The following is a 27,664-nucleotide window of genomic DNA, read 5'->3' as shown; positions in this document are numbered from 1 at the left end:
CACGGTAGGCCCATTGTTTGTGGTAATTTTTCCGCAAAGACGAAGTACGCACGATAAACGCCAAAAAGTTAGTATTTAAATGTTTATGATATTCATTTAAATCGTCGTTGGTGGTTCTTGCTTGTGTGAGTTCTAATGTCACTGTACTATCACCTGCGTACTCAACCTTCACGTTATAATTTTTTTTTTTAATATTAACGCTGTCATAGTAACGAAAATAATAAACACGTCAATCGAAGTAAAGAATTTAATATCCAAGAAAAAAATGCTGAATATGTAAAGCATCATTTATTATAGAATTAAAATGATATACCAATTATACGGGTTACATCTTAAAAAAGATGATTATCTTGGAAAGGATACACAGGTGAACAAAGTTAAGGTAAAATAGGTACATAATTCACTCGGCTTGCCTGGCCCACGCATGCTGCACCTACCACGACCACAGCCCGTAGAAACCTGGGGGCCCGTAGAGGCGCAAACCGGCGGAGCGCAGCGCAGATCACTTTAAAATTATCAATGTATTTTCTTCCCTATTTCAATTACCTTCAGGTATAAATTTAAATGCTTTGAGACTGACTTCGGAGCATCACGGAGGATTGTTACTCCGTGGCATCGAGGAGCACGTTAGAGGATACCGCGGCGGTAGGCGCCGGCATGCCGCGGCATCCCCCGGCATGCGCCGAGGCCTCCCGCGGCGTGCGCCGGAGTAGCGCCGGGACGACGGGGGAGAACTCGTGCACACTAGTCACTAATCCCTTGTGATAGAGTACACGCGGCGGCATTTCCCGGCCTGCGCCGAAGTGCTCTCTGGTGCGCCGGCCGCCAGCGCTTGGGCTGTGCGCGCTCGCGATATCGCGGGGGATTTCACCTCGCCGGTGAGCGCTGCGCGGCGTAAATCCTCCTCGGTGATCTGCGCTGCGCTCCGCCGGTTTGCGCTGGCCTTTATACCTATATGCTTCTGGTAATGCTCTAGGTAATGGGACGAACATCCACTTTGGTGGACACGTTCAGAAAAAGGAGAATATTATACAATGAGCTTTATTTCCATATGACCCAAGACTCTTTCGAAGATTTCAGAAACCAATATCCAGCAAGCACCGTCTGGCTTTCCGCTTGGAAGATATGGAAATACAATGCACGTACCTACATATATAAATATGTGTAATCATGTGCCGAAGCATATTAAGTTATTAAGAGGAAAGGGGATGACCGGTTCTCCATACAAACGTAGTCCCCATTTTCCTCTCTGGATATTTATATTATGGAATATAGGTAGTTAGCCATCAACAAACTGTAGTGCCCAATGCATTTTGCTACATTGTACAAATTTAGATTTCAGTTTGTCAGGTTTTGGCATTATTTTCTTCCATCAATCCCACGTTCTTCAGTGTTCATGTGTACAGATTTTTTCAGTTTCAGGAACGCGTGAAAATCTAAAGTTTAAATAAAAGAGAAGAAATTTCCGATGGCTGTGGGAATGTAACAAAATTTTAAAGTAGCGATTTAAGATAATCAATCATCTACAAACACGTTTTCGGCCACAGCGAATACGTTCACCACTAAGAATGTCGGTGGTGCGCTCTCAAAGTAAAAAAAAAGAGTAAGTAAATATTAACTATTAAGCTCATTACACGAATTGTCTAACAGTTACAAAAAATAAACTACATACTTATTGGGAAAAATATTTTGTTTGTCGATAATAGGTAGTTGAAATTTACTAAGCACTGTAAGTTTAGGGTTCCGTAGCAATAATGGCAAAAACGGAACACTAACAGTTTCGTCATGCATCTGTCTGTCTGTCCATAATATGTCACAGCAATTTTACTCAAAACTATAAGATAATGAAGGGAAGGTCACTGTGGGCAAGTCCGTCTACAAGGCAAGCCCGTCAACATCAAAGAGATACCTAATCACTACGTTTTAAGAGACGGGACTTCCATACTAGCGACTGGAATCAGTTTTTGTCAGTCTTTGGTTCTCCAACCATACCAACATGTACGACAAAGAACTGTCAAAGAACAATAGTACCAACATAACAGAGTCCAGGGCTCGGAACCGGTATTGATACACCGGTTAATATCGTTCATAAACCGTTATATTATTTCGTTCATTAATAAACCGGTTAATTGATGGAACGCGAACTTTAAAATTTAGTTCTCTCTTCTAACCGGTTAGTTGAGAGAACCAAATGTTTTCGTTCTCGAGGATCGATATAATACCGGTTAATCTCAGCCGTCTACAATATTAATACATTATCCGGCTACCCGCTCTAAGTACTCGATCTCGATGTTGACTTGACGGTGCTGCTTGCTGACTGAATTGTTTATTTTTAGGGTTCCGTACCCAAAGGGTAAAACTATTACTAAGACTTCGCTGTCCGTCCGTCCGTCCGTCCGACCGTCCGTCCGTCCGACCGTCCGTCCGTCCGTCCGTCCGTCCGTCCGTCCGTCTGTCTGTCACCAGGCTGTATCTCACGAACCGTGATAGCTAGACAGTTGAAATTTTCACAGATGATGTATTTCTGTTGCCGCTATAACAACAAATACTAAAAACAGAATAAAATAAAGATTTAAATAGGGCTCCCATACAACAAACGTGATTTTTGACCAAAGTTAAGCAACGTCGGGCGTGGTCAGTACTTGAATGGGTGACCGTTTTTTTTTGCATTTTTTTCCGTTTTTTTTTTTTGAATTATGGTACGGAACCCTTGGTGCTCGAGTCCGACTCGCACTTGCCCAGTTTTTCTTATTTATACTTTTTGGGCGTGTGAGTTTTGACTGTTGGTGTTGGTGGTGTTTTGTTACATTTAAAATGGATTCACAAAGTTGTAAATATATTCCGGACAGTCAACCATTTTTCAATGAAGAAGAGACCGATAATTTCGATTCTGACAACTGTGAGTAAAATAAGTGGGTACACATTTTTTGATAATCCTAGTCTGAAAGGATATAACGCTCTGAATTGTATTATCAGCTTCTCCTCCTCTCCTCCTTGCATTTTGTATGCAAATTAAAAAGAATATGAAATGTTGGTGGACGTAATTAAGCAAACAATGCTGACACGCTGGCGTGCAAATTATTTATTGTCTATAGATATTCATTTTGAATTTTGTTAATCCTTTTTAACCGAGTTCCACATCCCAAAGGAGGAGGTTATCAATTCGATTGTATGTTTTTTTTTATGTTTGTTACTCCATATCTTCGTCATTACTTAATTACTGGACCGATTTTGAAAATTATTTTATGATTGTACGTATATGCATACAGATTGGTCCCGTTTTTGTCAAAACCCAGTTCTGATGATGGAATCCATGAGGAATCGAGGGAACTCCTCAAATCTTAAGGGCATACATATAGTGATTTTTGGGTTTTTATCAACAAAATAAGCATATACATCCAAAAAAGTGACATTTGATGAAGTGGAACTGCTGATGATGATCAGAACGGAACTCTTCAACGACGCATAGTTCACGTTTGGCGATTTGTCGTCTTTGTTATGTTTGTTAAGCAAGTTAAGTTTTTAAGCCACATTTTTGTCAAGCTTGAGTTCTGATGACGGGATCCATGAGGAATCGAGGGAACTCTTCAAATCTTAAAGGCATGCGTATAGAGATTTTTGTATTTACATCAGAAAATCAAGCATTTTCATTAAAAACTGTCGCATTTGATGAAGTGGAACTGCTGATGATGACTAGAACAGAACTCTTTAACGACGCATAGTTCACGTTTGGTGATTTCGAATTTCGATTTTGACTTGGACTGCGACCTGGACCCGGACCTGGACTCGGACCCGGATTCGGACCCGGACTCGGAGCCCGGACTCGGACCCGGACTCGGACCCGGACTCGGACCCGGACACGGACCCGGAACCGGATTCGGACCCGAGCTCGGAACCGGACTCGGACCCGGACTCGGACCCGAACTCGGACCCGGACTCGGACTCGGACCCGGACTCGGACCCGGACTCGGACTCGGAACCGAACTCGGACCCGGACTCGGACCCGGACACGATCCCGGACTCGGAACCGAAATCGGACCCGGACTCGGAACCGGACCATGACTCGGACTCGGACTCGGAACCGCACTCGGACCCGGACTTGAACCCGGACTTGGACTCGGACCCGGACTCGGACCCGGACTCGGACCCGGCCTCGGACTCGGACTCAGACCCGGACTCGGACCCGGACTCGGACTCGGACTCGGACCCGGCCTCGGACCCGGACCTTGACCCGGATAACCACTATGATACCTTAACTAAACATGGGGGCCACTTTTAGGGGGTCAATGAGAAAATTTAAAAATAAAAAAGTTCAAACTAAATCGTGTTGATATGTATCAAATAAAAGTTGTGAGAATCCAAATATATTTTTTTTATAATTTTAGGATAAACATTTTAAAAACTGTCGCATTTGATGAAGTGGAACTGCTGATGATGACTAGAACAGAACTCTTTAACGACGCATAGTTCACGTTTGGTGATTTCGAATTTCGATTTTGACTTGGACTGCGACCTGGACCCGGACCTGGACTCGGACCCGGATTCGGACCCGGACTCGGAGCCCGGACTCGGACCCGGACTCGGACCCGGACTCGGACCCGGACTCGGACCCGGACACGGACCCGGAACCGGATTCGGACCCGAGCTCGGAACCGGACTCGGACCCGGACTCGGACCCGGACTCGGACTCGGACCCGGACTCGGACCCGGACTCGGACTCGGAACCGAACTCGGACCCGGACTCGGACCCGGACACGATCCCGGACTCGGAACCGAAATCGGACCCGGACTCGGAACCGGACCATGACTCGGACTCGGACTCGGAACCGCACTCGGACCCGGACTTGAACCCGGACTTGGACTCGGACCCGGACTCGGACCCGGACTCGGACCCGGCCTCGGACTCGGACTCAGACCCGGACTCGGACCCGGACTCGGACTCGGACTCGGACCCGGCCTCGGACCCGGACCTTGACCCGGATAACCACTATGATACCTTAACTAAACATGGGGGCCACTTTTAGGGGGTCAATGAGAAAATTTAAAAATAAAAAAGTTCAAACTAAATCGTGTTGATATGTATCAAATAAAAGTTGTGAGAATCCAAATATATTTTTTTTATAATTTTAGGATAAACATTTTAGAAGTTATTCAAGTAAATAGGCAAAAACTGACCATTCCTCCCTTTATCTCCGACACTACTGGGTCTTTCAAAAGTTTTTTTGAAAAAAATTCATAAAATAGTTCTTTACCTATTAGATGACAGGAAAATCTATTAGAAATGTGCAGTCCAGCGTGAGTCGGACTTAATTACTTCGTTTTTGATCCGACCCTACGGGTTTTTCACTCACGTTTCACATAAAAAATACATTGTTAAAAATTGTGTAATGTTACATTTCTAATATACGAACGGAACCCTTGCAACGCGAGTCTGACTCGCACTTGGCCGGTTTTTTTTTTAATTTTCAAGCAGATGGGCTAATTGATGGTGGCAAATATGAAACTGATTAGTTTTCTTGTATAAATAAATAATTGGTTGATTTTAATCAATAATAAAAATAATTAATAATACCTTCTTCTATAATCATTCTAAAGCTGCTATAAAAAAAATTATTAAATAAAATTATAAAATAAAACATCTGAAACTATTATTTATTAACAAACAGGAAAAACATGTAACAAACATGCACTAATTAGTTAATAAGGGGTCATCCATTAATTACATCACACGTTTAGGGGGAGGGAGGGGGTCAAGAAAATGTGACATGTTGTGACAAGGGGGAGGGGGGAGTCATAAAATTTGTGACGTCACTTTAACTTCATCACTTTCATCAGTAACCGAAAATGTATTTAAATTATTTTATACGCTAATTATCATTTAAATAACAAAGTTTTGAAACGATAATCGTTTTTATTCGTTTAATTTTATTTCTTAATCAGTTTTGGGTTATAAAATTACTAATATTTCTTTTGTCAAAAATATTTTGATAAAATATTAAATAAATATTTGCCGATTTCGTTGAAGAAATGTGACGTCACACCAGGGGGGAGGGGTTTGCCAAATGTGACCAAGTGTGACAAGGAGGGGGGGAGGGGTAAAAAAACCTAGAATTTCGTGTGACGTAATTAATGGATGACCCCTAAGTAGAAAAGTAATAAAAAAACAATAAACAAAAAACACATATTTCGGCGCATACAGCGTACTGCAGGACGCAAAAGGATTCCTACGCAGCGATACGCTTCGCTTTTTCGAGGAAAGCACTGATATTCTGCCGGTTACAAATAATAATACTCATTTTATCTTGCTGCGACGTTTTCAATTTAACCGGTTTATTTCGTTCCTCAAGAGAGCGTAATTGGTGTAAACCGTTATTTCAAAAGAACAGTTCTTTAACCGGTAACCGCAAACGGAAACGAAATCCATTTCGTTCCCGGGCAAATGAACGAAACCGGTTTGAGCGTTGAGAACGGTTTCCGAGCCCTGTAACAGACTTAAATAGTGTAGTATGCTACATGCTTGCGTATTTTATCGATATCGATAAATTGGGGAGGGTTGAAACATAGGCCTGGTTAGGCATAGGTTAGAATCGATCACTGCGCACGACGGCCTTTCAGTCCTGCTTGTGACCAGTTAGAACTGTTTGACGGGATGACGAATAGGAACAGATTTGCCGTGTGACCAATAGCTACAAAACTATGATGTGACTTAATGACTGACGCTGACGCTTTTGTGATGATGCTGATGATGTGACTTTTTTTTGAGAACTCAATTTACTTGTGAAGAATTGAAACAAATAATTTCGCTTTTGGCGGTGTGACAGGTTATAACAAAATTTTGGTGTGACGAGTTGATGCCTGAATCCTTTTTGCATGGTGTTAGGTACTTTATTAAATTTTGATCTCAGTAAATTAAAAGAAACGATTGAAATTCAGTTTAAATGACTATTGATCCTTTATTTCGGAAATCAAAAAAATAATTACCTACGTGTAATTATTTGCCAAAAAAGGTTTACCACCCCATTTTCGTAGTATATGGGCGACTTGCCTTTGTATTAGAAAAATGGTGTTTATTTCTAATCTACACCCCATATTAACAAGTTTAAAGTACACTTTTCATTGTCTTGATTCGTTCCTTTTAGGAATTTGACTACGAACATAATATACGCACCCATAGATTGGCTGATATCATTACTAGACGGACTTCCCTTAAACTGCACGGGAAGTCCGTCTACTCGCCAAATTAAAAAAAAAACTATTGTTTTTGCTTAATTTGTGTTTGAAATGATCTGTCACTAAAGCTAAACTATTAATCGAACGAGCGAGCGAAGCGAAGTACTTACATTCGACTTTGAACACGCGGCTGGCTAGGGGCACGTCCTGGCATTTCGATGTTTTTAAGCTGAACTGGCAGAAGATAGTTTGATACTCAATAACTTAAGTAAATTTGTTCTAATTTAAATGAAATTAGGTAAACGTGTAGTCGAGGGCATTATATTTTAGTCATTAAATTATGAGCAGGCCCGATCAAGGGGTTATTGAGCTAAAAGAGCTTAGAAGGCCAAAAAGCTGTTTGTAAGAGGTCTTGCTATTCTGGTAATTTTAATTGCAAGAAACATGGTCGAGTTTGGTATCAAATGAAAGTGCTTGGTTTACACTTTTATAATATCGTTTTTAAATTTACCATTTTGGAATAATTAGCAAGATAAAAATAAAATAAACATAAGTATTTGACATTTGACAGGAAATGTTTCAGGTTAGCACAGATACAGTTTATTTTTATCTCTATGGTGGTGACTTAAGTCCAGGGGAGGGACAGCCGTATACAAAGCCCTTTATTCGAAAAAATAGCGCCATCTATATTACTTAACGCTAAACTTTTTTTTGTTAATATGGCTTCACTTTATTTCGTCAGAACGTCTTAAAAGTCTTGTATCCAGGGCATGAAACAAACAAATAAACATCTGATAGAACAGATTATTTATCGCGTTGCCATACTTGCCATGGAGGCAATTGTCACAATAAAACAACTTTGTCGAATAAAACTCAAAATATTATAACACCGTATTTATAGTCTGTACTACGACATAATTCATATAAATAAAAATACTTTCAGTTTTACAATGTTAAAAGAAACAAAGTTTTCATACGCCATCACAGTTGCTGAGAACTTTATTATCAGAAAATTCAGAAAAAATCAGGGCGGGTAGATTCACAACCTGTGCTGCGTTCAATTGTGTTTTGTGGTCAATTGTGTGTTATTCCAGCCGTGTATGATAGGTACTTTATTTACATCAACAGTCAAGTTAAAAGTACCTAATCTGTTTTCGTGTATTAATAAATATCCTGAAGCCTTTCTTCAAAGTCGAAGTTTTTTACGTTCGCAACATAGATCCTTAGACGCTATTTATGCCCCTTCACCCCTGATATTGACGTTGATGTTTCTGGTTAAGAATTACAGATGGCGCTTCAAAATTGATGCAAAAAAGTTCCACTAGAAGTTCTCTTTGTCCTATACAGGGTGTCCCTAGCCATTGGACAAAGCCGAAATGTACATATGCATCAGGGTATTTAGAACCAGTATACAAAGTATCATAACAATCGGTGTAGCGGTTACGAATAAATTAACAAATTACAATTTTTTTACTTTGGAGCAACCTCTGTGTCAATAGCTCCTGAGGTAATAAATAGTATAAAACCTTCTTGGACCGTTTTGATTATCTTTTTTATTTATGACATTAATAAGATTCTGACTTTTGACAAATGTCATCATTGTCGCACATTTTCAAAAAAAATGCCAAAAGCACTGCCAATGATGAATACAGTATGTTTCTTTTTGTTGTCGATTATTGTTAATAACTTTTGTATGATAATTTTTTTTTTTTAATTAAAATAATAATAACCAAACGTCGGACTATAGGGGGCAGTTTGAGGGCAAGGTAAGGTTTACAAAAAAATCTTAACTTACGAGTATTATAATGTACCTAGTATTCAAAATTTAAAGGATATAAAAAAAATTAACACCTAACTAACGTACAGCCTTAGAGCCGTGTTCATAGAACTTGACATGCCCAGTTAACTCATTTGTTTTTCACGCCACTGTTCGGAAATGTGGCAATAGATGGTCTAAAACCAAGCTGGAAAGTAGGCAATAGCTGTAGCACCTGAACCACCACTACTACAATGTTTCATTGTTATCATCATCTGTCATTGGTGACGGATAGCTACAGCAATGAGTATCATTTAAAACATAAAAATCTATAAAAGGTCTTTTTGGCGCAACTTTTTCCTTCAAAAATAAAATTAGGTTATTTACAGGACCAATTTTTCAATGTCAAAACCATTCATTCATTCAGTTCATTCGGTTCACGCATAAGGCGTTTTTTACTTTTGTAGCTGTTTGTGTTTTTTTAGCAAAAACGCTTCTAAGTTTAGAGTCGGTTTGAAGCAAACAACAGAAAAACGCCTCTTAAAAGTGTTAAAAAAAGTAAAAAAGGCGGGATCGGAAAATACTCACTGAATTGGATAGTGTAAATTGTGTTTGACTAAAAAATACAAGAAACAGTAGATACGTGTTTCTCACTCGCTCACTATAAAAATGAGTTCTTCTAGTGAAGAAAATTATATTCTTACGCTGACGCCTAGCGAAATTCAAGAGACAGCTCTGACAGTGGCTAGTAATTTGCTACCAGAGATATCGCGGGCTAGTACTTATAGTTATGCAAATGTTTTCTTATTTCCTCGCAGTAGTCGTGAAAAGCACTATGTAATGCCTCGGCCGGAAACGCTAAAGATGGACTCATATTATTTGAGGGCCTCCACTGACGTGTCGGCCCTCAAACTCACTCGTCCATCTTTTAGCGGTTTTCCGTCCTCTCCTACAATACAATGTACTATTGTTCCTTTCTCACAGCTGCAATTGTCTGAGTGACGGATAAAGCCAAACGAACTTTTTCGCCATTTTGACTTATGTGTAGTCCAAGTACGTTTATAAATAACGCAGTCAGTTGCTATGATATTTGGAATTTCACATTATAAATACTAGGCAGGTACCAAATACTAAGTACAAAAACTCGAAAGTGAATTGATTGATTTGCGAACCTTACCTATCATTCTGACATGCCACGAAAATGCCCGCTGGAGTCCGACGTATGATAATAACCGTTAGAGCATTTCTGCGAAGTAACCCTACGTGGGATATCAGGGTTTGTCCAATGGCTAAGGTCACCCTGTATATAGATGGTCAAGCAAATCTTGTCAGTAGAAAAAGGCGTGAAATTCAAATTTTGTATCAGACGATATCCCTTCGCGCCTACATTTTTCAAATTTTGTTCTATATATAGATGGTCAAGCAAATCTTGTCAGTGGAAAAAGGCGTGAAATTCAAATTTTGTATCGGACGATATCCCATCGCGCCTACATTTTTCAAATTTGCCGCCTTTTTCTACTGACAAGATCTGCTTGACCAACTATATTATACATACTACTCTTTGCTTAAATCTGTCAGTTGCCGCCTATAGTGCGACATAAAATAGTAGAAATTAAATAAAATGGAACTCAAAAATGTCCATACTAAATTGTTGCCATGTGTAAGCATTTTACGTCAAAAATGTGACATATAACACTTTAAACTCTCGCGTTTTGTACACATATTTAATTACACAAACGGGTCTACCGCGATATAATTTCATTGTTTTTACCTTTAATTCCGACGTTTCAGCTGAGTTGCACCAGCTGTGGTCACGGAAAGACTGACGTCCCAACAAATGTCAACGGAGATATTAATAAAACACCACTAAACTACCCGAAATTAGTTTATAAAAATGTTCGGGGTAGACAAAGAAATTGCAGCTACCCGTTAAAGTTTAATGTTTATTGTCCACGGCACGACACGCAACACTCACAGTATCCGTACACTGGTCCGAAGATATATCCGCTGGTTTCAACATTTGAATCACTGGTCCCCAAGTAGACGATAATTTGTACCCGTCCTCACGATTGAAATTTTTAGGGTGTTTTTTAATTTGGATTGAGCTACATAAACCCAAAGTCCTCTCCAACGAGCGACACTATTATCCGCGGATCGTGAGAGAGGCGATTGAAATTAAAAAACACCCTAAAAATTTCAATCGTGAGGACGGGTACAAATTATCGTCTACTTGGGGACCAGTGATTCAAATGTTGAAACCAGCGGATATATCTTCGGACCAGTGTACGGATACTGTGAGTGTTGCGTGTCGTGCCGTGGACAATAAACATTAAACTTTAACGGGTAGCTGCAATTTCTTTGTCTACCCCGAACATTTTTATAAACTAATTTCGGGTAGTTTAGTGGTGTTTTATTAATATCTCCGTTGACATTTGTTGGGACGTCAGTCTTTCCGTGACCACAGCTGGTGCAACTCAGCTGAAACGTCGGAATTAAAGGTAAAAACAATGAAATTATATCGCGGTAGACCCGTTTGTGTAATTAAAAATGTGACAGTTACGTAGAAACTGGCGCCCTCATTTATTTTCTATTATTTTATGTCACTATACGAGTACCTAAGTAGGTGCAACAAAGTCAATCGCTATATAATTTTTGGTTAACCGCGAGTTCTCAGTTCGGGGCGAACTACTAGTTATTAAATTCTTCATCGTATGCGATTACAAGCGTTAATGTAGGTTAATAATTAACGGAACTAGATCACTCCAAAGTGAAAAAAAGTATGCCGGTCTTGCCCACAGTGACCTTAAGTATATTTAATTTTGTAAACCTCTACTTAGGTTACAAGTTCAACCGGTTGGTGGTGGTGAACCGATTTGTAAAATTAGTTTTTAGTTTGGAAGTATATACATAGTTCCAAGTTGGTCCCGTTTTTATCCCAGTTCTGATGATGGGATCCATGAGGAATCCACGGAACTCTTCGAATCTTATAGGCATACATATAGCGTTTTTTGTGTTTTCATCAATAAAGCAAGTAGGTATTTACATTCAGTTTTTATTTATATCAGTTAAAGTGACAATTAACGAAATGGAACTGCTGACGATGATTAAAACGGAACTCTTTAACGATGCATAGTTCACTTTGGCGATTTGTACTCTTGGTTAAGTTTACTAAGCCCGTAAGATTTATAAAGAACATTTTTATCAAGGTTTAGTCTGATGATAGGTTCCATGAGGGATTGAGGGAACTCCTCAAATCTTATAAGCATACATACAGCGAGTTTTGTATTTTCATCAACTAAATAACTAAGCATTTACAGTTACAAAGTGCCATTTGATAAAGTGGAACTGCTGATGAAGGCTTGAAGTCGGTTTTACTTTTTTTAGGGTTCCGTACCCAAAGGGTAAAAACGGGACCCTTTACTAAGACTCCGCTGTCCGTCCGTCCGCCCGTCTGTCACCAGGCTGTATCTCATGAACCGTGATAGCTAGGCAGTTGAAATTTTCTAGTGTCCGACCGAAACATGTTTTTTTGCCGAAACCGAAACCGAAACCGAATGTTCGGCTTTGGCTCTAGTTTCGGCCGAAACCGAAACCGAAACCGAACCTTTTGTAGACTTGTTAAAATCGTTGAAAAAATGTCATAAAACCGCTTTTACACACATATTATGGGGCTGTCAACACCCAATGTCCTTGAAATTGATGTTACTTAAGCAGTTTTTTAAGAAAATTACTAGAGTTAGACCAAGATAATTCTGCAACGATTATTTTATTTTAAACGTCAAAACTTCTATGAAATATTGACGTATAAATAACATTTGCACTAGTTTCACTGCGTATGCTATCAAAATGATTGCAGAATTTTCTTGGTCTAACTCTATTCATTCACCAGTCAAGCCAACATGTAGATACAGGGTCAAACAAAAACGCGAGCGCAGCGAGCGCGAATTTTTTGTTGACAATATCGCAAGGCCGGCTACCGATCTTCACCTGGGCCTAAACGTCCGAAGTGCCCCAGTGAGGCGAACTTTCATGCGAAGTCAAAGCCGTGCTTCAGGCTTCAGGATAAGTAGTTGAGCACAGACTCCAACCAATGTCCATTGTATTAAAAAGCGAGATACATATTTCCTTGAGCGCTGGTGGCCTAGCGGTAAGAGCGTGCGACTTTTAATCCGAAGGTCGCAGGTACAAACCCCGGCTCGTACCAATAAGTTTTTCGAAAGTTATATACGAAATATCATTTGATATTTACTATTTTCTTTTCGGTGAAGGAAAAACATCGTGAGGAAGCCGGACTAGTCCCGATAAGGCCTAGTTTACTCTCTGGGTGCTAGTGCCTACGCCAATTCTTGGGATTAGTTGTCAATTTGACCCAAGGTTCCCATGAGCCGTGGCAAAAATTCCGGGATTACGCGAGGAAGATGATGAGTTTTCTTATTATTCCTTTGCCCAGGCCCAGTAACATGCGACAGTGCTATCTCATCTCATTTACTCCGATTAGATACAATTAGACAGTGTGCGCGATATAGGTATTAACAGCCTCTTAAGACTGCGTCGACCGTCTAGTGGCGCCCTCATTAGTGGAATTGTGTTTTATACAATTAATAATAATAATTAACCAATTAATTTCTATACCTATACATGAATCAGTATATGTAGGTACATATTAATATTGTTGTCCTACTTATTCCCCAACTTTTGGTCTTTGTCACATAGTTTAGTTTCATAGTACGAAGTACCATTTCGTAAGTTTCGGCCCGGCCGAAAGGTTCGGCCGTTTTTTGGCCGAAACCGAAACTACAGCCGAAACATGATTTTTTGGCCGAAACTGGCCGAAACCGAAACCGAAACCGAACCTTCGGTCGGTCACTAAAATTTTCACAGATGATGTATTTCTGTTGCCGCTATAACAAGAAATACTAAAAAGTACGGAACCCTCGGTGGGCGAGTCCGACTCGCACTTGTCCGGTTTTTTCTTAATTATCTTAAGCCTTTTTACGTAATTATATACTTTTTTCGACTTTTAAATATTTGACGCTGTCATGTTTTTCGAATAGTAAAATAAACATGTCAAGAGAAAAATAGTGATCTTATTTATAGAAATCTACTAAAGTATGAATAAATACCTACGCAAGAGTAACATAACAACATAAAATGTACTAATTAAGGTATTTGCTTAAGTATAATATCGTGTAGGTTGTTTGTGTTATCCGCCTGTATTTTAGGATTTCGTTATCTATCCGAAACATGCGCACCCAAGTTATTTCCATGTTTTTGTCCCCCAAAACCCTGATCGTGTGAAGAGATTTTATTTACTTTGACAAATAGAGCATTTGCATTAACTACAGATATGAAAAAACGGGACCCTTTAGGTATCACTTCGTTGTCCGTCCGCCTGTCGGTGGGTCTATCCGTCCGTCTATCCGTGTATCCGTCCGTCCGTCCGTCCGTCCGTCCGTCTGTCAAGACCCTTGATCTCGGGAACGGGTGGAGGTATCGAGTTGAAGAGGAATAAAGTAAATACGAGTATTATTATTTACTAGGTATACAGTATGTCCAAAGGAAGAGTGCTATGATAAGCAGAAGTAATTTTTTAGGGTCCGGTACCTCAAAAGGAAAAAACGGGACTCTTTAAGGATCAATTCGTTTTCCGTCCGTCCGTCTGTCCGTCTGTCCGTCTGTCCGTCTGTCCGTCTGTGAGTCCGTCCGTCTGTGTGTCTATCTGTCTTTCCGTCTGTCCATCCGTCCGTCTGTCCGTCCGTCCGTCTGTATGTCAAGACCCTTTATCTCGGGAAAGGGTGGAGGTATCGAGTTGAAGAGGAATAAAGTAAATACGATTATTATTTACTGTACAGTAGGTATGTCCAAAGATTTTCAAATCTTTTATATACAGGTACTTATAGTATATTTTTTCCACGACAAAGCATGGTTTCATGAAACATTTCCCGAAAACGCGTAAAGAGGCACAATCCACCTGATGATGCCGACATGGCTCCCAGCTTCAACTGCCACAAATGCGGTCGCAAATGCCGGTCCCGCATTGGCTTATACAGCCACGAGAGACGTTGTTCCTCGCTTACAGACGCTGCATAAATCATCTGTCAAGATGTTAAAGGCCTGAATGATGATAGTATTTTTTTTAAAAAGCTTTTATTAGGTAGACCTGTATGTAACTAACTATGTAATGGAATCTAAGGTAACTAATTTAACCATCTTCCAAGGATCGTAGCGTCATGAAAATTGGCAGCTGTATGTAGTTCTGATGACAATACAATAATATTATGGTACTGTCGAACTGATCTGATGATGGAGACAGCAGGTGGCCATAGGAACTTTGTGATGAAACAAAGCAACCTAATTGTGTGTGTAGGGAACTTGTCCATGACAAGTATTTAATAGGTGTTTGGGCTTAGGCTTTTAATTATTTATTATTTATATCCTCCCGGGTGGGGAGAGACGAAGGAAGAGACATTGACCAAATTCCACACGGGCAAAGCCTTGGCCACAGCGAGTATATAATCACTCCACCTTATAAAACAAAGTCCCCCGCCGCGTCTGTTTGTGTGTCTGTTCGCGATAGACCCAAAAACTACGGATCGAATTTTCATGCGGTTTTCACCTATCAACGGAGTGATTCTTGAGGAAGATTTAGGTGTATAATTTGTTAAGGTATTGTGTAACCCGTGCGGAGCCGGGGCGGGACGCTAGTACCAAAAATGGCGTAGTTGGTGTCAATTTTACGTAGGTTTAGGTAGAGAATCTTCAAAAATAAAACAATAGATACCTACAAAGCAGTTGTTATTGGCCCGTCTTTATACACCTGTATACAGTTATACATACACCGTACGGAACATTTCATTTAATTGGATGGGTGATGGGAGGCATGTTTGACCTTATAAATGACTGTGCCCAAACATTTCCGAAACATATCGAACGTTTTAGTTGCAGTTTTCAGTAGTGTAAAATAATTGGTATATTTATAGTACCTCCTGTTATAAATGTAAGTATAATATATTATTTTTTAAGGTTCAATGGACTGGCACTGGTTTCACCAAGAACGATGAGCGAGAAGCGATTGGAGCTACAAAATAAGAAATGAGTTGGCGCGCGAGCAGCGAGAAGCGAGTATAGTTCTGGTACTTACTTCTGATAGTTTTGTCGCCCGGCTATAAAGCGAGTGGTCGAATACGAGTTTGACGTTTTAAACACTGTATTTAAGGTTAATAAGGTCTACAAGGAAATATCAGCCTTCGTGAATTAAGTATTGTAACCTTAGTCACAGAATAGAAGTACAATGGAACCTCGATAGCACGGATCTCAAGGGAAACGCCAAAAACTTCGTGTTAACGAGGTTTCGTCTTATAGAGGGCATCGACTTAGAGAGGTTCTTGTAGGTTTTTGTTCGTCTTAAAAACGCATTAAAAATTCGTATTAGGCAGGTAATTATAGAAACGTAGAAATACAGTTTCTTTTTTTCGAGTTACAGAGGTTCGTTAGTAATATCGATATAGATGTGGTAAAACAATACGACTATTTTTTCTAGTTGCATGGTCTCTCCGACCGCCAAGCGAACATCGCTTCGCGAGTACCTACCGCTGAGCGATTTTATCGTTGACAGCTTTTATCGCTGCGAGTAAAGAGTGTAATAGTGCACTGCCTTATGGGAATTTAGTTCAGATTCGGAAACCGCTACCAACTTTTAGTATGTTGTTGGACATGGCATTGGGTCTCGAAAACTGCCGGGAAACAGCGGTGCCGACCATCTACTTCATTCAGCCTCGATTAGCCTTTTATAGAAGCAAATTTTAACTACGAGCGTAGCGAGTAGTTCGAAAAGTGGAATCTTGAGTGTTGCAAGGGCTTCAAGGCTGTGAAGGCTGGCAGTATTTTCCCTCTGATCCTCTGAAATACATACAGGTCAGCCCTCTGGTCATTTGAAACCTCCATAAGGCATCTTGCTAACTCATAGAGGCGACGCCCGCTAAGCCCCTAACAGTTACTCTATGGCCTGAGGGTTTCAATGTTAGAGAAATTATGTACTACCTACTGCTTTTTATTTCTCTTAGAGTCTGTGCGGAGAGAGACGACTCATAGAATGTATTGATTCCCTTATGTTCCACGACTCTTCTCTTTCCGCACAGAGTTTATAGTTTATATTTGTAGTGCCAGGCAATGATAATAAAGGTCTAATTAATTTTAATCTTTTGCTCGACTACGGCAGAATTTGCTGTCTATGCGTGCTTGTACTGTTTACATGAAACTACTGAACTTATTTAATAAATGAGGTGTCAATTCATTCGTGTTTGTAGCCCAGGTGACAAAAGCCACATTTTAACCAACTATCAAAGGAGGAAGGTACAGTTCGTTTGCTTGTTTAACAAGCAAATTCAATTTATAAATTAAGATTCCAGTCGAAAATGTCGTTTTCATGTATTTTATGTAATGTCCTTTCATTTAATACTCGATAATTAGAACAATTCTTTGCATAATAAGAGCGCATTAAGATAGAATTGTACAAATACAAATACAAAAATAATAGAAATGTTGGCGCGCTTTAGTTTTTTTTCTACAACTTTCACAGTTTTTATCGGAAATTTAAAATTTAAATTGTAATGTATAGTTGAATAACTGGTTTCTTTAATATTATACGCAACATTTTATTAACGTTTTTAGTTTAGCCAGGGGTGCGAAACTCCTGACTTCGGCCAAACTCGGCTCCGCTCGGCTCAGCATTGCTCCGAGCAATTATTAGGGTTGGCACCACTTGACTTCCTTTTGCATGCACGACCACAGATAAGATAATCACTTGAATTTTGACAACCCTAAATAGCAGAAAGAGATAGTGCCATATATTAGAAAGGGATAGCATGATTCGACCCTGAACCGCTGTTAAACTTCGGTTTTGTAGGAAGTTTCCTTTCTGTACGATAGTACTATTATTTGAGTCGCTTAAGTTCAAACTCGGGTAAATCCATCTGTCAGATTATGCGATTTTGGTATTAAGAAAAGGTAATAGGGTAGATATTTGCTGAGAGGGTCGAATGGATTTACCCGAGTTTGAAGTTAAGCGACACATTTATTCTGTGGTTTAGCTATAAAATCGATATACACCTACTTTTTTCATAAAAAATGGTATTCCTGTGTTTATAGCTCTTAAACCATATTTTTTTTCTGCAAACAATATTTAGGTGACTTATAATACATTTCATTTCATAATTTCCACATATTTGGTCAAATTTGGATTTTTTTGATATCAGTGTATGCCTTGAGATGTCATCTTTAATGTTGTGGTACATTTCTTTAACGTCCGACTTTTGGTTTGGTTATAAAATCCAAATAATCGAATATTTTTTTACCTCATTTTGTTTATTTTGTAAATAGCTCTTAAACTGTTGTATATTTTGGTACACACTGTATAAATGAAGTATAGAATATTTCATTAGCTTTCATTTAATACCCCACACGTGTATGTGCCATGCATAGTTTGGGTGCAATATGCAATATTCGCAACGAGACGGGAGTCATTTTGATGATATCATTCCGCTGAAGGCCTGAAGTAGATGGCCGGCGCCGCTGTCTCCCGGCAGTTTTGGAGACCCAATACCATGCGCAACAACATACTAAAAGTTGGTAGCGGTTTCCGGATCTGAGCTATCTCTTCGACTGTTTCCCATAAGGCATAGTACTTTAAAGAGAGTCCTCGTGCAATGTGAACAGCCAGCGATCAACTATTAATATACCTATCTATCTCTTTTACCGACACGGAATCTCTATCTTATCGCTTACGGGTCATTTTATTTAAAGTTGTCCCCTACACTTTTTTTTAATATGGGAAATTTTATGTTATTTCTACTCAGAATCACGAGCTCTTTCTATCCTAATAGAAGAAAAAAAGTGTGCCAAGGTTTTTATTTCCATTCCGGTACCATTTTTCATAGACTTTGTATGGCAGTCACGGAATGTAAAGATCGAAAATTTTATGGGAATTTCGGGACACTTTTTTTCTCCTATTAGGATCAAAAAAAGCTCATGATTCTGAGTAGAAATAATATAAAAAATCCCAAATATGAAAAAGAAAGTGTATGGGACAACTTTAAATAAAATGGCCCTTACACGTCCTTGAACTAGTGCATATCCATCCATACTAATATTATAAAGGCGAAAGTGTGGCTGTCTGTCTGTCTGTTACCTCTTCACGCTTAAGCCGCTGAACCGATTTATTTGAAATTTGGTATAGAGATTGTTTGAGTCCCGAGGAAGGACATAGGATAGTTTTTATTTCAGAAATCATCCCTTAAAGGGGTGGTGTTTTGTATGGGGACTTAACACCAACTGCACAACAAACTTTGTCAATAGGAACTGTCCCGCCCGCGCGGTGTAGTACCGGCACTGGTGCACGATTTAGTTGGGTATAGAATAGGGTTTACTAACGAATGGGCCAAAAACGTTTCCCAAAGTATCACATCCCAAACTATGTTTCCCAAATTATCATTTCCCAAAAAAATGTTTGGCAAAACAACTTATCGCAATTTTTCAGTTAGCAATAGTCTTTTTTGGCAAGTTATTGTTTAGCAAATAATTACTTGGACAAGTTTCATTTTACCAAGTATTATTTAGTCAAATAAGCGTAACATTGCATGGCATACAGTTTACATACCAATAGATATTTTTATTTTTGTTTTATTTGAAATACTTAATCCCGACCTTGGTATTTTTATCATTTTGGTTATGTTTTACGCATAGGGGGAAGCGGGGCAGATAGGCACAAGGGGCAGTTTTGAACACCCACACTAATTCCTTAACTAAAAACTTATGTTCACCTTCTGCAACACTAAAACGTGGCTTTGTATGTGTGATTGAGGTACCAGCTTCGGCACATCTCTCCTGCCAGCCGTTGCCGCTTAGTGCGTGAAAACGTGTTTCCGCGGTCGCATAGTAAATAAATTATGATTTTTTTATCGAGTTGTGGTGCGAAATTTTAGACTTTACCGGATGAACATCATAATGAGCGCTTAGTACGTTTATTCAGTAATAGAGTAAGCTTATTATTTTAATAGTATATTTTTAATAAATTATTTTTCATTTATTTGACCATTGGGGTACTTTGGTACAATAAAGATTGGGGCAGTTTTGAACATGTCAAAGTGCCCCTCTAGTGTATCTAAGTGCCCCTGCCAGTTTTTTTGTTGTGAAATTTTTTTTTACTGAATAGTGCGAACGTACAAAGAGAAAAAAAAAATGACAAAGAAAAGTTAAAACAACCAAAGTAGCTTTTTGTGAAAAACTGACACTGATTTCATTTTTTTGTAGTTTTAGTGCACCTGCTTAATAACTGGTTGTCAGCACTTTTTATTTTACTTCGTGTAAAAAAACGCCGAAATAACTATATACCAACATGACAAACATAATTAACTTTAACTTACGAATGTAACATATTGAATATAAAATAACTTATTAAAACAAACTAAAACTACAAAGAAATTAAAATTAAAACTAAAATAAAAGAAACTTACCTATAAAATAAAAACCTAATTATAAAAAGAATACCCCCTCTAGCAGGTCCGCCTGTGGCATGGTACCCATTACGCTGGCGGCGTTTCCTCGCTGAACCGCCAGGGCGATTCGTTGCGAGAAATACGCGCCAGCTCTGGGGTCCCCTGTGGCGTCAATCAGCCGCCCCGACAGGGCCCTCACAAAGGCCTGCATGTCGGCTGACCAAGGGCCCAGTGTCTCTACCGCGAGCGCCGCAAACTCGTAGTCCTTAAGTAAGGACGAATATTTGCGGCGCTTGAGAACCTGGGCCTGGTCAGCCGCGCCGCCGGCCTGGGTGCGGGTCGCCTGGATATGGGACTGTGCGAAGGTATCTACGCACGTTGCGTCCCACACCAGGGCCCTACCTAGTTTCCACGGCACCAATGTGGCCCCGTCGGGGCGCCTGCCATCGTCCCTCGCCATGCCCGCGGGTTCGAGAATCGCAGGCACAGACGCGGTGGCAAGCGACCGACGGACCAAATCATTGATGGTACCGTGGCGAAATAGGCGGCCGGCGCTTTTGGGGCATGAAAGGCCATGTCGGCCCAGCTGATCGACGTTTTTGCCACAGGCGCAAGTGTGAGGGACACATATTTTGGACCCAAGCCTTAAGCATATAGCTATTCTCAAGTTACTTGGGTCAAAAACGGTGCCTATTTGACGGGAAGGGAGTGCTCGTAGCCAATGGCCCGACTCGGGGGCTGATACGGCTAGAATTCGGGCACGTTCGAAGTCGTCCGGACTATCCTGAAGAAGTGTGGTATGAGCTGCTTTTAAGGGAGGGGAGTCCCAAGCCCGCTGAATGTGACGGGCGACTGGGATGTCCTCACCCGGACACGACTCACACCAGGCCTCCCTGGCCTCACTTAGATTCGCTATCTCATCGTCAGGTATCTGAGGAAGGTTTAAAATAATACCGACGAGAGATAGCGAGCCGTATACTGAGGACAGGAACGCGGGTAGAGCCAAACTGGCCGAAGTGCGAACGCCCAGTCCACCCAGCCTTATGGGTAGAACCGCTTGGGTCCATGAACTATTGTCGAGATGAATGTTCAGTGTTTTGGAAAGGCTTGCCTGAAGGGAGGAGTCTATGGAAGACAGGATGGACGGAAATTTCCAAATTGGGCAACTGCGGAGTAAATACATAAATTTGGGTGTAAATAAGCAAAAACGAATGATGAAAAGAGCCATATGGGGATTTATTTTAAATAGGAGGTCTGATGTATTATTGAATAAATTTAATTTACAGTTAATGACGGGTGCGATTGATTCGTCAAAAATTGGTGAGCCTAAAAGGGTGAGGGATGTTTTTGAATGAATGGAAATATTAGGTAAAACTGCGTTAAAATTTGTTAGTATATCTATTTTTGTATTCAATGGAACGTGATCTGGAATAAAAATTTCGCATTTAGTGAAATTTAATGCAAGCCCGATTTTCGAAAATTTATCTATGATAGATTGTATATCTTGTAGTACGGTTAGTGCGTCTCCGCCAAGGGAGCCGTCATCTAAGTACCAACAATTGAATTTTGAATTTAGACTAGAGATGATGGGGTGAATGACCAAACTAAAAATGGCAGGCCCAAGCGGATCTCCCTGTTGGCAGCCCATACTTGACAAGATAATATCATTTCCAAAAAGTAATTTTGAAGGTGCTCCGTAGCATTGCCAAATGTATTTGTAAAGTTCTGGTAGCTCTTTTTTTACTTCTGCTAACAGAGCACCGCGGTCGACCGAATTAAATGCATTTTTGACATAACTGTAGTATGTTCTAATAGCACCGCACTTAATAGACGTTTTGTAATGTTTAAAAAGTTTACTACTGGTCAGCTAACTGAGTTGATCTGTAAAGTGTGCTCTGCGGGGCAGTTTGAAACACTTACGGGGCACTTTGATTCACGTGCCAAAGTACCCCAAAACGATGTATCAAAGTGTCCCATGTAATGTATCAAAGTGTTTAGAGTTCATTTTGAGGCCTAAAATCGATTTCAAAAAAAGGTGTACCAAGCTGCCCCGCTTCCCCCTACGGATGTGATTAGTTGAACCATAAACATTATAATTTTTAAGAAAAAAAATACCGATTTCTATGGGGGCCGGTGAAAGATTATTGTAGATGGTGCACTATGTAGAAAAGGAGGTAAAACCACCCACTTTTCTAGTAGCATTTCGTTTCTGTAAGGGTCTTAGTTCTAGCCTAACCTAACCCACTTCTCTGATAGCAGTTCGGTTCTGTGAGGATCGCAGTTCGAACCTAAACAAACCCACTTTTCTAGTAGCATTTCGTTTCTGTAAACCTAACCTAACCCACTTAACGGCTTTTTTGGAATATAATATTAGCCAATAAAAATCGTAATTAAATTTTTTTTTTTTCCTAACAACATTTGACAAAGTAAAATCATGCCAAGTGATAATTTGACCAAATAAATTATATGCGAAGTGTAACTTTGCTAAAGGTTCCTTTGGGAAATGAAACTATTGCGATAAGTTTGTTGGGAAGTGAAATTTGGCAAAAGGTATTTGGCCCAAACGAAAGTACACCATAGAATAGAGATAGTTTGACTCCCGGGGAACGACAAAGGGTTATTTTCATTCAAGAAATCACCCTTTAACTGATTGAATAAAATAATAGCTACCTACCTAAATTAATAATTCCACGCTGACGAAGTCGCGGGCAAAAGCTAGTATATATACAGGGTGGAAAGGCACGACGATCCTTTCCGGAAATGGGAGATAGTTTAGCCTAAGCTCTATATTTTCTCCATAGAAACTATGTTAATATGGGCAACCGTTTCTAAATTATGACCTTTTAAACATCCACGCAAAAAACTACTTTGTTCTAACCCTAACAGGTGACAGGGTCAATGAACTTACTTGTAAATAAACAATCAGTATTCGACAGGAAATTATGCTAATTTGTTGCAATCTAACCATTTTTAGGTCTGCTTACAGCACGGTAAGAATCATTGCAGGATTTTCGCTTTCTTAGTGGTTCCACTTGTTCAATACTTGAATGAAATAGTTATGTTATTCCTTAATATTAATAATACTAACCACAACATTGTTTACAACGACAGTTCAAATGGTGACATTGACAACCACTCAAAAGTACGCAATCGTCTTATAAATATCTCTGGTTTCCTTGACTGATAAAAAGGTTTTAGTTTCTTAACACGTTTCACAAAATTATTTTCGAATAATTGGAAACTATTTAAAATAATAAAAAATTACATGTAGGTTGTGTTAGTTGCACCAAATGAACTTGCAAAAATAAAATACTAAGAATAAATCAAGAATAAATACTTCTTCAATACCAAACTAACAAACCTTCTTGCGTGGTAGGAAATAGACAAGACGTCTGATGTTTGAAATTAAATTTTCATTGAACTATACTTATTGAATGTCATATTCTTCAAATAAAAATGTTAGATGCTCGTGGCTATTTAAATTTGTGGGGCTGTGTAAAAGATATAGTGTACCAAACCAAACGGAATGTGAAACTGCGGACGAAATGAGACAAAGGCTAATTGGTGCTTTCTGCGAAGGATAAATGACGAAGAGCATACACTATATCGCATGTGCATCGACATACTCGGGTACGGGCTGCGGCGGCGTTGTAATACACGGAGGTACTTACATTTGAACACCGTATGTGAAAAGAAGATAGTATTAAATATTGGAAAAAAGTAATTATCTAAGAAAGTAATAAAATTGTTTGTAATATTTTTGCATGCATTTGATTTATTTGACATTTATGCGTCATTCATACATCATTGCGATACTGTCAACGATCGGAAAAAAGTGTAAAGTCCCGAGCTTTCCCGACGGAGATCCTTAATCTAGCCGTCATGTGCACATGCTATAGGGTTATCACCACAGTTAAAAAGTAGTATTTTTGCAATTTTTATTTTTTACTCAATTAACGATTCTTACCATTACCAATAGTCTCTGTATCACTTAAACGACCTAATACTTCCGGGAAGGATCGTCGTGCCTTTCCACCCTGTATAACAGTAAGCTACAGAGATGAGCCACTGAAAATATCATTGATACACAATTAGACACCTAACCTATTTTTGTAAGGATATATTATTATCACTGCCAAAAGAAGGTTAAAGGTGCCCTCTAGCGTTCCGGGAGTGGGCAGTCAACGTGAAATATGTTCAAATGCTGGAAAGTGCAGGGGTCAAAATGTCCATACGGAACCGGCTGTCTATGTGGCAAAAAGTAGGTAGGTTAGGTTCGTTAGGTAGCTTCAGATGCCCGAAGGGCAAACCGCCGAGAAATAGGAGCCCCGCGAAGCGGGGCTCCGTCTAGTTACGTCTAGTTGCATAGACAGCCGGTTCCGTATGGACATTTTGACCCCTGCACTTTCCAGCGTTTGAACATTTTTTAACGTTGACTGCCCACTCCCGGAATGCCCTCTAGTAGTAGAAGGTATTGTCATACAATGAATGGTATTATATTTTTTTTTTTCATATATATACTATGGACATTCCTCGATGGCATCAAGTTGCAACCGGAAAGCGATGATCACACGGCAAATCAAATCCTGAAGACTATAGCAGCCACGTCAAAGAAAGATATACCTATCTACCTACCTACCTACCTACCTATTAAAAAAAATGTTTATTCTTTCTCGTTTGATATGTAAGAATGTATGTCAATAAGATGTTATTAGTTAAGACTGCGTCGACCGTCCAATGGCACCCTCATTGGGGCAATTATGATTTCTAAAAAATACAAGGCAATTAATTAAACTATCATGTAAATGATCATATTAATATAATATCGGATCCTATTTGAAAGCAATTTTACAATCATGATCATACACGCCATATTTGTTAAAATTGTTGTTATTTAATTACCCTATGATTAAAAATTAAATTAAATTGATTTAAGACCAACAAAGGATCAATTTCGTCATTTTAATTTTAATCTTTCAACGAATGTTAGTAGGCATACACACAAATTTATTAACTAACTACGTATTTACAGATGATGGTGTAATAACAACAATTTTGTGTGGTACTATACAGCACGTCCACGGATGATTTTATTATTTCTTTTGCGGTACATATTCATGAAAAGAAATGTACTTTTATGTACTTATGTTTTAAAAAAATGTACTCGCACGGTTTTGGCATAGCGACATACAGGTCGTGATCGTGCTGGGTAGATACTGCCTGGCACGACCACACTATATTTATGGTTAATTTAATGTCAAATGAATAGAAAACAAATGTACTCAAATTGTACTATGTACAAGCAGATCAAAATGTGACAGTCATACTGCAAAAATCGCTGTCATGATTAAAAAAGGTGAACCTAAGGGCTGATTTAGACGGCGCGCGAACTCGCATGCGACTTTCATTACATTTTTTTTGATCGGCTGGTGGCATCGTTTCCGCCATTATAAACGATGCTCCGATACAAATACAACGCTGCTCGTCGCAGTGCGGCGTAAACGCCATCGACAATAAGGTCCCTTTACATTGATGATCCCACATTTAGACATTATGCGCGCGCGAACTCTCATGAGATTTTAGTTATTTCAACCAGCCGATCAAAAAAAATGTAATGAAAGTCGCATGCGAGTTCGCGCGCCGTCTAAATCAACCCTTAGGTTCACCTTTTTAGAGCACCGTACAAAACTTTGTTCACGGTGCTCTTATTTAATCATGACAGCGATTTTTGCAGTATGACTGTCACATTTTGATGTGCTTGTACATAGTACAATTTGAGTACATTTGTTTTGTATTCATTTGACATTAAATTAACCATAAATATAGTGTGGTCGTGCCAGGCAGTATCTACCCAGCACGACCACGACCTGTATGTCGCTATGCCAAAACCGTGCGAGTACATTTTTTAAAAACATAAGTACATAAAAGTACATTTCTTTTCATGAATATGTACCGCAAAAGAAATAATAAAATCATCCGTGGACGTGCTGTATAGTACCACACACAATTTTAACAAATTTGGCGTGTATGATCATAATTGTAGGATTGCTATCAAATAGGGTTCCATATATATGATCATTTCTATGATCTCATTGCGGCCTTTGTATTAGAACAATAATAATCCAACCTAAATTTCGGGTCGACTATTGAGTCCAGGACTGCTGCCAAGAAACTTGATGTCCTAATATTTAAGGTGAGGCGGCACCAAGCATAGGTCCCTTCGTGCATGGAATACTGCTGCAACCTATGGGACGGTTCCGCCAAGTATCAGCTGGCAGCCCTGGACTCGATAGAGCGCCGGGCTCATATACTTTTTGGCGATGGCTGTCAAATCAAAGTTACAAAGTCTTGTTCATATCATCGCCGACGAGTTACATGTCTATCGGTGTTTCTAGGGAGTGCGCAAAAGAATTGCACGACCTGATCCCAGCTTTCCCTTTCCGGACGTCCAGGCGCGAGGAGCGAATGCACCCGTTCGTTGTTAATATTCCATTTGTCCGCACAAAACGATTTGCCTCATCTTTTTTGGTAAGGACGATTAAGGAATGGAATGCGCTTCCGTCATCTGTGTTTCCTGGGAAATTTGACCTCGGTCTCTTTAAAGCAACAGTGAATAGGCTATTACTTACTGAGCCGGTAAGCTCCATCATCTTAGGCTCTGTTTTCACTTTCCATCAGGTGTGACTAGAGCCAATGCCCGTTCAGTTTATTATAAAAAATATATATACAAAGAGTACTATTGTATTATTTCAGTAGTTAGTGCCTTTGGGTATAGTGCGACATAAAATAGTAGAAATTAAATAAACTGGAACTATAAATATTCAATACTAAATTGTTGCCATGTTTAAGCATTTTACGTCAAAAAAGGGATAGTAACGTAGAAAGTGGCGCCCTCATTTATTTTCTACTGGTTTCTGTCGCACTGTAGTTTGAGGCAGGAAATAGCCAATATTACGCAAAACCCTGCGTAGAGGGCGTTACCGTCCGTGCATTACATGACATGCACCGTCAAACTATTTGTATTTGTGCATTACCTGTAATGCACGGACGTATCGGTCCATGTCAGTAGTGAAGGCGAGGGACAGTTAGTGTTAATAATAATAGCACAACCCAGGGCCTATCACTCTTGGGCCATTCGATCGACAGAGAGGCAGACAACGAAATTTCGATTAACGCGTTTTGCGGTAGGCCATCTGTAAACATAGGTACTGTAAACAAATCACCTTGATGCATCAATATCATAGTG

General features: G+C 39.6%; 1 long non-coding RNA gene across 4 annotated transcripts; it reads left to right on the top strand.

Moving 5' to 3' along the window:
- Nucleotides 1-218: 218 nt before the first annotated feature.
- Nucleotides 219-27,059, top strand: LOC134796257 (uncharacterized). 4 transcript variants are annotated; one of them, XR_010144906.1, is made up of 5 exons: nt 219-367; nt 1,423-1,603; nt 15,950-16,059; nt 24,966-25,102; nt 26,814-27,059. It is a non-coding gene; the product is annotated as an uncharacterized LOC134796257 (long non-coding RNA). The 4 variants fall into 4 exon arrangements; XR_010144905.1 differs by having other exon boundaries at nt 1,417-1,603; XR_010144904.1 differs by having other exon boundaries at nt 219-382.
- The last annotated feature ends 605 nt before the right edge of the window (nt 27,060-27,664 follow it).

This window comes from Cydia splendana, chromosome 13 (genome assembly GCF_910591565.1).
Source record: "Cydia splendana chromosome 13, ilCydSple1.2, whole genome shotgun sequence".
Taxonomy (NCBI): domain Eukaryota; kingdom Metazoa; phylum Arthropoda; class Insecta; order Lepidoptera; family Tortricidae; genus Cydia; species Cydia splendana.
Note: the sequence above shows the minus strand (reverse complement) of the source record. Positions and strands in the feature narration are given on the sequence as shown.